The following is a 10,991-nucleotide window of genomic DNA, read 5'->3' on the forward strand; positions in this document are numbered from 1 at the left end:
CCTATATGGCCTTCAAAATTATACGTATATACTGGTTTTGCTACATTATATACGATATGTTTCCAGGTATATTTGCACGTATATTTGCGTTCCAAATTCGAAATACCCACCAAATGGTTCCCGAATAGCAAAGACCATGGTATTAATATAACGGAGCTATGATTTTCAATTTAACAATCAACTTCATCCTAACTTCAACATCTTTATCAACCTCTTTAAATTTTAAAACCACCATGGTTTTTAAAGTAACTGTGAAATGTATTGTTAATTCATGATGTTTCACAGTTGCCCAATATGTCAGAAACATGGTATCACAGCGATTATCTTAGAGCAAACGCACCAATACGGGAGTATACGCGGCCCGGTTTTGCTCATTTCAGCGGACCGGTTTTGGTATACACACTCTTTCGCGCACCGGGCGGTAGCATTTATATTTTTTAAATTTAGCATTGCACTGAGAAAACTTCTGCAGAAAATCATTATCTCAAATTAATACGGACCGAGTAAATTTCGGAGTCGCGAGTTTTTTCGTTTAAATCAACATTGGTTTAATTTCGTTTAATGGTGGTCTCAAAAGGTCCTGTGGGATTGTTATTCGACGGGTTAGCTGCTATCCGTGACGTGACGTCAAAGTCGAAATACTGGTTGAACATCTACAGCAGCAGTAGGGCCAAGTAGCTTCGAGCGATCAGCAATCGGATCCGGTGGCGGATGCAGCAAGATCTTACGGGCAGCAGCTGCCGGAATCATCCAAAAGTCAGCAAAGCCTGCGCGAAATATGCCAGCTGCTGTGGAGTTCCACCATCAAGCAGGAGGTTTTCCGCCGCTGGTCCAGAACTTCGGCTGTAGTGAGTCGGAACCGTTTACCCTAGAGCATCGAGAAGGAGGACCTTGCGTCATTGCCCCGGTTCAAAAGTGAAGATACTGCTGATGGAAACATCCGGCCACCGTTTCAGTGACTTGATCAGGTTCGAAACGACCAAGCACCGGATTGTGAATCTTTGCCACCGGCCCACGTTGATGAAGATGGTATGGTATCCGACATCGACTCGTTCGATTGATCGAATCCTATCGAGTTAATCGAAGATTAAATTTTGGACTTAACCAAAGTACACATTAACATGTAATCAACAATAAAAATGAGCATTCATATAAAAAATGTTGATTATTTATTCATCCGATAATGCACAATTTTGTTTAAATAGTTTCAAACAAAATTTATTTAAAGCTCTGATATTGTTGAAAGATTTTTTTTTTTACTGAATCCGGAATTTGAATCTTAATTTGAAATCTTAATCTTAAATCTGAAACTTATATTTTGACAGGATTCTGCTATCTGAATGTTAAAAATGTATCTCCAATTTCAATTAACCTCAAAGCTAAAGCATCGCCAAGAACTTCGCTCGCCCACATCCAGTATGTGGGAATTTGTTACCTACATCCTCCTATTCGAGTTTGCAGCCAGCAGTTTCCAGTAAAAGGTCCGGTCGATACAGAACAAAACGAAACAATTCTTGTTATCATATCATTTTATTTTTAAAGTATCGCATTCGTTGAAATGGACACAAGCTTTAGCCATTTAGGCAATAGAATGCTCCTATTATATATATATATTTTTTTAAATTTTTCATAACTAAGAATATCACTGATCATATAGTATAACCTTCGGAATCTTTGTTGTAGACCATTCGTTCCAGGTTCTTGACGGGATCGATCAGGTTTTGCTATGCAGAATTCATCCTCAAAAACATCACCGCTTCTGGTAGCAGTACGTTTGGTCACCGAACGTTTCCTGCAAAACAAAAATGTCATGATTATCAGTTGAAAACAGATAAGAAGCATCCTTACCCAGCTCCTTTTTTGCAGGTTTGGTTTGCGAAATATTTCAGCCAGAAATTGCGCATTTTGTTCGCTTATGGGCGAGTATTGGCTGTTGCTGAGAATTCGTTCGAACGGTTCATAATAAAACACTCGAGCCGATCCGATCCGAGTCTGGAGTCGTTTTTATAGAATCGTCACCGTCATTGGCTTTGCCAGTCCAGATAACTGTACCTACATAACATTAAAACGAAATTCAATTTATTTTAATTAAAATACTATATTTTAAAATTATTACCTCGAATCCATGCAAGATCCTTCTACGGTTTTTCGGGTCGGATGGTGAAAAGAATGCAGACCCAGACTCGAATGAAGGACTAATTTTTACTGAGCCTTGGTAGTAGTTCTGTAGGAACCTCTAGCATTGGGTTCACGATCAGTTGTTGGTGTAGATTGATGTGAAAACATGGCTCAAGATTCTTGGCCGCAACTGTGGCATCGATTGACAGCACTTTTTTGGAGTGCTCTTACTGAGCAGTTAAAAAATGTCCACCAGATCAACTTCCATTTGTGTCTGCTGACATCGTCATTTCTGTGAAAAAAAGTTATTTAAGTCGTTTGAATCACTATCGGCAGAAATTTGCTTCTAGTTGATAAATTCCTTACTTTCGGAAAAATTGAAACTAAAACTTACTCTTTATTGAATTGAAAAAACTAAAGGAAGCGTAAAGTTTTTTTTTAAAGAATTTCACTGTTTATATTGTCGCTGAATCCCCAAACCGGAGTTATCGTCAATGAGCGCTGGCGACATTTACTGGCGACACTCACTGGCGACAAGTTATTATCAGGACGTGTACAACTTCGGGTGTGTTCTTACACCAAAGATTTTTTATTTCAAAGGAAAGTGCCGCAAAAACAAAGGATTTTTTCCTTTGGTTTTGGTATAAATAAAAAATCCTTTGGTTCAAATGCATTTTCCTCTGTTTCAAAGATTTTTTCTTTTGAAAAATCTTAGATTCAAAATATTAATGCTTTGATACAAAAACCAGTTTCATTTGATTTAAAGTTATTATCTTTGCTCAAAGGTAATTTAGATATAGATTTAAAAGCATTTATTCATTGAACCATTTTCCATTTATTCCAATTGGAAGATTTTTACCCTGTTGTTTCGAAGTTCCTATTAGGAGTTTGAATAATAAAAAGATACAATTTTAGTTCTTAAATTCTTTTTTATTCACAGACACATAAAACACTGGTTCACTATAACCGAGTAGGGTCCTTGATATCGTTGGCAAAGTTTCGCATTCTCCGTGGGCCGGTCAATAAACTTCCGAAAGCCACTCGGGCTGCTGGCTGGTCCGACTGGTGATTGCCGTTGAAGATTGGGCCGAAAAAATACGACCGTGGGATTTGGGGAGGTGTTACTTTGCGCAGCTTTCTCCATGTTCGAGAGACTTGGAAATCTATCCGTCGGCCGTGGTCCTGTAACTATACAAGCGTTTTAGAAAATCTTGAATTCACTTAAATATTCAGTATTTATTAACTTACACTTACCATTTTGCATCCTGAATCCTCCTTATTTAACGCTTACTCCGATTCACTGGATTGATTTTTAAAACGAGCGGCCGAACTTTAATCGATTTTTCGGTTTTCTGTTCTTCTTGCAAGTCAATGCAAAATATCTTCTAAGTTTGAAGTTTTTGTTTCAAAAAATTATTCTTTCCAGTTTAAAACATTTTTCTTCGGTTGAAAGAAAATTTACTTTGTTTCTAAAAAAATATGCAATTGAACAAATTTCTTTTGAATCAAAGAATTTGTTTGAAATCAAAGTCCAAAGTTATTCAATTCAAAAAATTTATTTTTTCTTTCAAAAATTATTCTTTTCAATCAAAACTATAATTCATTGATTCAAAGAAAACAGGAGCTGGATTCAAAAAAATGAATGTTTTGAATCAAAGTCAGATTTAATTCGTTCCAAAATTCAAGTTTACTCTGCGTGAATACACGGAATCGTCCATCTTGTGACAGGCAATCGTAATCATAGGCATGGTAGGCGAACAATTCGCTGTCAAAAAGCGCTCCGTCTCCACCCCCCACCAATGAGACTTTTGGTACTCCTTGCCTACTGTTGCTCAATATGCAACCACCCGTAGCTGTATAGGCACGCTGGTTATTACTTTACAAAAGCGTTGCCAGTAATGATATTTCACAACGTCGCTAGTTGGCAAGGTTGCCGATCACCAGCGCGAAAACTTCGGATTTCAACTTCAATGACAATATTTGTTTGAGTTAATAAAACTAAGGTTATTAAATCAAAAATTAACTTTAATTGGAATCTCGTTTTCTCACCTGGAAATGGATTCTTCCTTTTCTGATTTCCGGAAAACGGACCCCGACCAGACCCACACGGTCCCGACCCATTGGTCCGGGAGTCCGATGACGACGATAACCGCTGAAGCCGTGCCTGCAAAGATTGTTGTTCCTGTTAGAGCCGTCTCATTCGCAGAATTTCGTTCGACTGTTTCCACTGGCAACGGTTTGATGGAATGTCGGAAGTCCGTTTTCACTGCGGCACCCGGAGTTATGAGCTTATTCATCGGAAAACGGGTAGTGATGAGAGGTAATGCTTCCGGCTGAAGTTGGATTTGGTAGTGGTGGCGATATGATCGGTAGCCGCTGGTGTCTGTGGTCGCACTCGTGGGTGAGGAACTGAACGATTGTTTTTTTCTCACCAGAATTATATTATCGCTGCTGCTGTTGACGATGTGATGCTAGTTGTCCCGGCCCAGTATTCACCTTATTTAGCGCTGGAACTCCTGGAACTGCTCCCGTGTTTGTGTGGCAAACTCAACTGAATTGAATGTAAACAAACTCTACACGCTTAATAAAGTTTGTTAACCTAGCATTAAACGGTAGAATTTTTTCAGTGCATGTTTGCTCGCGCCCCTTTCTTGTGAGCAAATTTGATGATTTTGTCGGTCCCGACGGCAACGGCCCTATTTTGCTCACCTTCATACTAACCCCCGGTGCGGTATAAAAGTGATTAAACTCGTGAGCATTTTCACTTTGCTCGCGATTGCTGCGGATGCCCTAAAACACCTTCAAGTACCTTAATGGTGCGCTTTAGAATGTTACGCGAACGTTATCGACCTTCTTGAAAAACATTTTTGACATGTCGCTTAGAATTCCCATATAGGTTCTTTAAAACACCTTCAAGTATCTTAATGGTGCGCTTTAGAATGTTACGCGAACGTTATCGACCTTCTTGAAAAACATTTTTGACATGTCGCTTAGATTTCCCATATAGGTTCTTTAAAACACCTTCAAGTATCTTAATGGTGCGTTTTGGAATGTTACGCGAACGTTATCGACCTTCTTGAAAGAACCCGCATGGAGCAGTATTATAAAGGGTAGTTTTTTAACTTGTCATTCAGAATATAGAACTCTTTCTGCCGTAACCGATCTCGTTCGACGATTCAATGAATCGGTTAATGCTGAAAGATCAGTTCAATTGATTGAGTTGATTGAATATTTTCCTATTCTATAACAGGAGCATGAAAATTATACCTTGCCGAATACAGAAATTCAAAACTAACTGATTTGTTTTTATTATTTTCTTTCCATCCTTCTGACATTTTAAGGGCTAACATTAAAGGGCTGACATCGCAGAGCGGGCTTCCAAAATAATGTGTAGATTTTACATGCTTACATTACTAATTTTCACCTCTGCTTTGACGTACATGCTGTGTACACTATAAGGGGTACAAGGACTTTACATGAAAAAGGAGTTAACCCAGTCTTTTCCGATAACGGGTCAAAACTACACTATAAGGGGTTGCGCCAGATGAGTGTGTATACAATAACGATCCCCATTATCTTCTTCCCAAGACACTCAAAAGATTCCCTTTATAGTTTGTGGAGTAGTAAAGAACGATTATACTAATCGTTTTTTCATGAAATGGAATCGTTTAGACACAAATAACGATACAGGGAACGGGTTGTTAAGTAAATAAACGATTCATTTTTTTGCTTTTTTCTATTCGCTCTGAAGCAAGCTATATCATACGTGGAATCTTTCCTGAATGATTGTCTCATAAGAAAAATAACGATACAGCATATCGTGAAGTGTTGATAAAAAGATCAAAATTGATACTTTTTTGTTCGATTTTCAGAGTTAAATAAAACATTTTGTCAATTTATTCCATTTATTTTACTTTATTTAACATACTTATCAAGTAACCTTCCAGTATTCAGCACCTTCCGGATGTTCCGAATGACGCCTTCCGGATGTTCCGAATGACGCCTTCCGGATGATGTAAGTAGCACCATTTGGCATGGGTGTTGCTTGCACTGATCTGATTTGGCCATCTTGATCGTCGCTGGTCATCGTTGCTTCAATCCTCCAGTTGCGGTTATGTTTTACTGCTGCTGCACTTCCGGCCGATTCTCTCCCTACCAACTTTGCGCTGCTGCTACGATGGTGTTGCTTCCAGCTTATTATGGCTGCAGGGGTTTTCCTCCAAACCTGAATAAATGTCCAATTAAGAGTTAACAAATGGTTTATAAAGAATCATTCTAAAAACAAACTTTTTTCACATGCTTGAACTTACCTCTAACCTCGCGCTGTTTTGATTCCTCGGAGGCCTGGATCTGGCCACAACCACAGTCCGTTAAATTTACGCGAACTCTATTTGCTCGAAGTATTTGTTTTTTTTTCACCGAAATCCGACCGCGGTTGTCTGACAGCAGAAAAGGGGAAGCGTGTTGCTAAAATAATCATTTTATTTTTAAAACTATTCATTGTATCTTTAAGAAATATTTTTTAATCTTTTCAACGCGTTGCAAAAATAATCAATTTATTTCTTAGAATATTAACTGTATCTTTCATAAATAATATTATATCCGTTCTAGCAAATGCACATTGAGCCAAGACACACCATGGAACGTTACTATTAATGTAATCAGAACGGAATAATATGGACGATATGGAGTATCGTATTTAGCTATGCGGGAAGTTCCATTAAATGCGCTTAGAAGTTCCGTTATCGGTAGTATTAACCTTTCAAAGGGCGATGTAAGTTCCTGAGTAACTTTTAGGCGACAAGAGTCACCTGAAGTTCCCGTAATACATTTTTTCAGCCAAATGTGAACTTCGGAGTTCGGAGTTAAGTAAAAACGCGACTTTTGGTTGCTTGGGCAGATACCAGATATCATCCTCCATCACTTTCACATACAAACAATAATCGTGAAGTGAGCGGACGAATCCCATCTTGAGCAATTGTTGATTAAATTTCTGATTCCAGCATCTCGGAGACTGCTTCAAACCATAAAGCGACTTAAGCAGCTTACAAACCATATTCGGACCTGCCTTGACACCATCGGGGACAGTCATGTAAATGCTTTCCTTAAGTTCGCCATGAAGGAAAGCCGTTTTCACATCCATCTGGTGAATGTGGTAGCCCTTTTGAACTGCTATGGCCAGCACGGTCCTTATTGTTGGAAGTTTGGCCACTGGTGCGAGAGTCTCGTCATAATCGATCCCTGGTTTCTGCAAGTAGCCCTTCACCACCAGGCGGGCTTTGAATCGAACCGGACGACCATCTTCATCTTCCTTCAGGCAGAAGACCCATTTGGATTTCAAAGGCTTCACTCCTCGTGGACACGGCGTTAGATCCCACACGTGATTCGATTTTAACGATTGCAATTTGTCGTCCACAGCCTTCAACCAGTTGCATCGATCATCTCGGTCATAAATATCGCCAAAAGATTCCGGTATATCTGTAGAGAATGGGCCAGCAGAATTTGCACTATAACTGGTAAAATAATTGAGGAACTTACCAGGGAGCCTGCGCTCCCGTTCGCTGCGCCTCAGCAACGTTTGTCCTCCGGACTCGTGCTGTTCTAAGTGCGAAGGGAGCGCTCCTGGTGTTGTGTTCTCTGCACTCGAATCCTCACAAGCAACTTCGAATATTTCATCCTCTTCCTCATCAATGGGATCTTTGACAGCGACATCAATATTGCCATCGCTTTGACCTGGAACCTCAAGCTCATCCCCCTCTCGCTCGGAAGGGAGTTGCACGACCAACGGCGACTTGGAGCTTTTCTTGACTTCAGCATATGGAAAACTCATTTCATCGAACCGTACGTCTCGAGCAATTCGCACCCTGCGAGCTTGCTTGTCCCACAACCGGTAGCCATTCGGCGCATAACCGATCATGACCATTTCGCGGCTCTTTTCGTCTAGTTTCTTCCGCTGTTGATTTGGAACCCAAACGTTAGCCTTACAGCCGAAAACTTTGAGTTTGCCTAGCGACGCCGGCGACGCCGCCGAGTTTGCCATTCAGCCGGCGTGGTTGTGTTCAGTAGCGCCTTGGTAGGATTTCGATTTACCACATAGACCACCGACAGCACAGCTTCCGGCCACATCTCTTTCGGAACCATGGACTCAATCAGTACTGTTCGGACCCTCTCGATAACTGTTCGGTTGAACCGTTCAGCCACCCCGTTCTGCTGGGGCGTGTATGCAACCGTTGGCTCGATCTGGATCCCCTTCTGCGAGTAAAAATCTTTTTGACTATTCGAAAGATACTCACATCCTTGATCCATGGTAAATTTGGAAATCTTCGTGTTGAACATGGCGGTTGCCATTGCCTCGTATTCCCGAAAGCTCTTGAAAACCTCAGATTTCCGGCGCATCAAATAAACCACGGCAAAGTGTGTGTGGTCATCGATAAAGGAAACGAAATACCTTGATCCGTCCCAGGCTGGGGGATCAATAGGGCCGCATACATCCGAATGGATTCTCTCCAATGGCCTCGTTGCTCTGATTCGGGTACCGTTGAATGGCTCTCGACACATTTTCCCACGCACACAGGCATCGCACAACTCCAGACGATCTGCTTTGATGTCCATTCCGGTAGCTAGATTGTTCTTCACTATTGTTTGCATACCTTGTTGGCTCAGATGGCACAGGCGACGGTGCCAAAGAACATTCAGATTCGCCTCACATGCATTTGCCGACTTTTCCTCAACGAAAACTTCCAGTTCGTACAAACCACCTCGTTGCTTGGCCGTTGCTACGATTTCTCCACCTTTCTTGAGCACAGCTTGGTTTGGTCCAAAACTAACATGGATTCCAGCACTTGCCAGCTTTTTCCCCGACATCAAGTTATCCCTCAACTCAGGAATGAAAAGCACGTTGTTGATTACCAAAGGGGTTCCTCTGTTGCTATGGCCACGAATTTTTCCGGTCACGTTGGCAACGATTGTTTGCCCATCCTTAGCAACGTTGATGACGACGGCATTTTTCAAACGGTTAGATTCGGAAAAAACGTCATCGCAATTGATCAGGTGGTCGCTCGATCCGGAATCCAGCTTGAAGATAAGCCTGCCTTCCTGTTTTGTAGAGCCTCCATGGTTTGCCAGAAAACTCACCGCCTTCCGCTGATTCGTAGAATTGGCCTCGTTCGCAACCTTTTCACGACAGTCCTTCTGAAGATGGCCTCGCTTGCCGCATTTGTAGCACTTCGGTTTGAATTTTCTGCCTTTTTTATTTTTTTCACTCGAAAATGCTGCTACCTTGCTTGTGCCCTCATCTTCATGTCGATCGGCCCGCTTTAAATCTTCCGCTAGCAATCGTTCTTTTACAACTTGCAGCGTCAGATCTTCTATTGCCAAGTTCTCCAGAGCCGTTACCAGAGGATCGAATGATTCAGGAAGCGTCTGGAATAACGAAATAACGGTTTCCGCTTCTTCGAGTTTGGCCCCCGCCGTCTTCATCTGTCGGGTGAGGTCCTCAAACGCGATAATGTGCTCCTTCATCGAATCGCCTTCTTTCAGCTTCATTCGATTGAGCTGCTTTCGGAGTAAATTCTGGGTACCGATGGACTTCTTGGCAAACGTGTTCTCAAGCGCTTCCCACATGGCCTTCGCAGTGTTTTTCTCCCTGACAACCTCCGAACATTCGTTGGCAAGGAAACTCACGATGTGGGATTTCGCCTTTCGATCAGCCTCCTCGAACCGCCTTCTCCCCGCTTCATCCGCTGGTGCAACCTCCGTCAACGTCATCAGCACACCAGCCGAGTCCAGAAATGTTCTGACTCGAAAATTCCAATGTTGGAAACCCGGACCGCCGTTGAATTGCGGAATTCCGCACGCAGTGTTCGCAGTGGAGCCCATAACCTCTTGTAGGTCAAAGAATAAAACGCTTGAAGTTTTTAAAAAATGCTTCTGTATTCTAAGACGTTTATAATGATACTAACTTAGTGGGAGTGAATTGCCTCGCTTTTATAATTAACTTATAAATCACCGATTGCTATGATATCAAGAACAATCAAATTTTAAGTTGCTACTTAAAAATTTGACACTTCCGGACACACTCATAACATCCCGAATAGAACAGAACCATGGAATCACATTCATTATCCAATGAATTTAATTGTGACCATGTACTTCATGGTTTAAAGTACATCCGAGCGTGAATAATTCAAGCAATTTAAACATTCCAAGTTTTTCGTGTACGGATTATTTGACTGCCGCGGTACTGTTTTTTTCCTCTATACATAATCGTCGGTCGAGGTCGGTCCGTAGTTTTTCGAAAAATCCATTCGAAGTGTTCTGAAGTTGTCCCAATGGTGAGTAAAAATCCAAAATCATAAGAGGCAACTATATTGATTCGTTTATTTTTATCATTTCTAGCAAAAAAAAACCATCACACACTGCGAGTGAGTAGATGCCGGAAGCGGCTACGGATAGCCGGAGTGTGAGAGACGGGTCCAGCGGATTAGACGCAATCAATTGATGTGAGTAAAGTGTGAAGTTTTTTTAATAAATAAATTTGAACAAATCCATCCGTTTTAATAAAATAAATCTGAAAATGATGACAAAACAAAAAATAAACACAAAAACCCCACCATGAGCAAATATTTTCATTACAGCGGTTCAACAATGAAAATCATCGGATTTTCATGGTTTTACCACTGATCATACTGACTATATCGGTATCGAATTTTGAATACGGCGAATGCGCCAACTGTAAACAAATCCGGATTATCACATAAATGCGTTAAACTCTTTATTTTACATCCGAAAATATGATCTCCTTTTGATTTTTCTTATTTTAGTGAAGTTAAATTTCATTTTTTAAATAAGGCGAATAGCTTTTTTTATGAGTG

The 10,991-nt window shown here is 40.9% G+C and overlaps 1 long non-coding RNA gene across 1 annotated transcript; it reads right to left on the reverse strand.

Moving 5' to 3' along the window:
* Positions 1-1,600: 1,600 nt before the first annotated feature.
* Positions 1,601-4,664, reverse strand: LOC129743895 (uncharacterized). Its single transcript, XR_008736716.1, has 4 exons — positions 4,168-4,664; positions 2,117-2,410; positions 1,849-2,052; positions 1,601-1,792 (listed from the first exon to the last, which is right to left on the reverse strand). It is a non-coding gene; the product is annotated as an uncharacterized LOC129743895 (long non-coding RNA).
* Between the last annotated feature and the right edge of the window lie 6,327 nt (positions 4,665-10,991).

This window comes from Uranotaenia lowii, chromosome 1 (genome assembly GCF_029784155.1).
Source record: "Uranotaenia lowii strain MFRU-FL chromosome 1, ASM2978415v1, whole genome shotgun sequence".
Lineage (NCBI taxonomy): Eukaryota > Metazoa > Arthropoda > Insecta > Diptera > Culicidae > Uranotaenia > Uranotaenia lowii.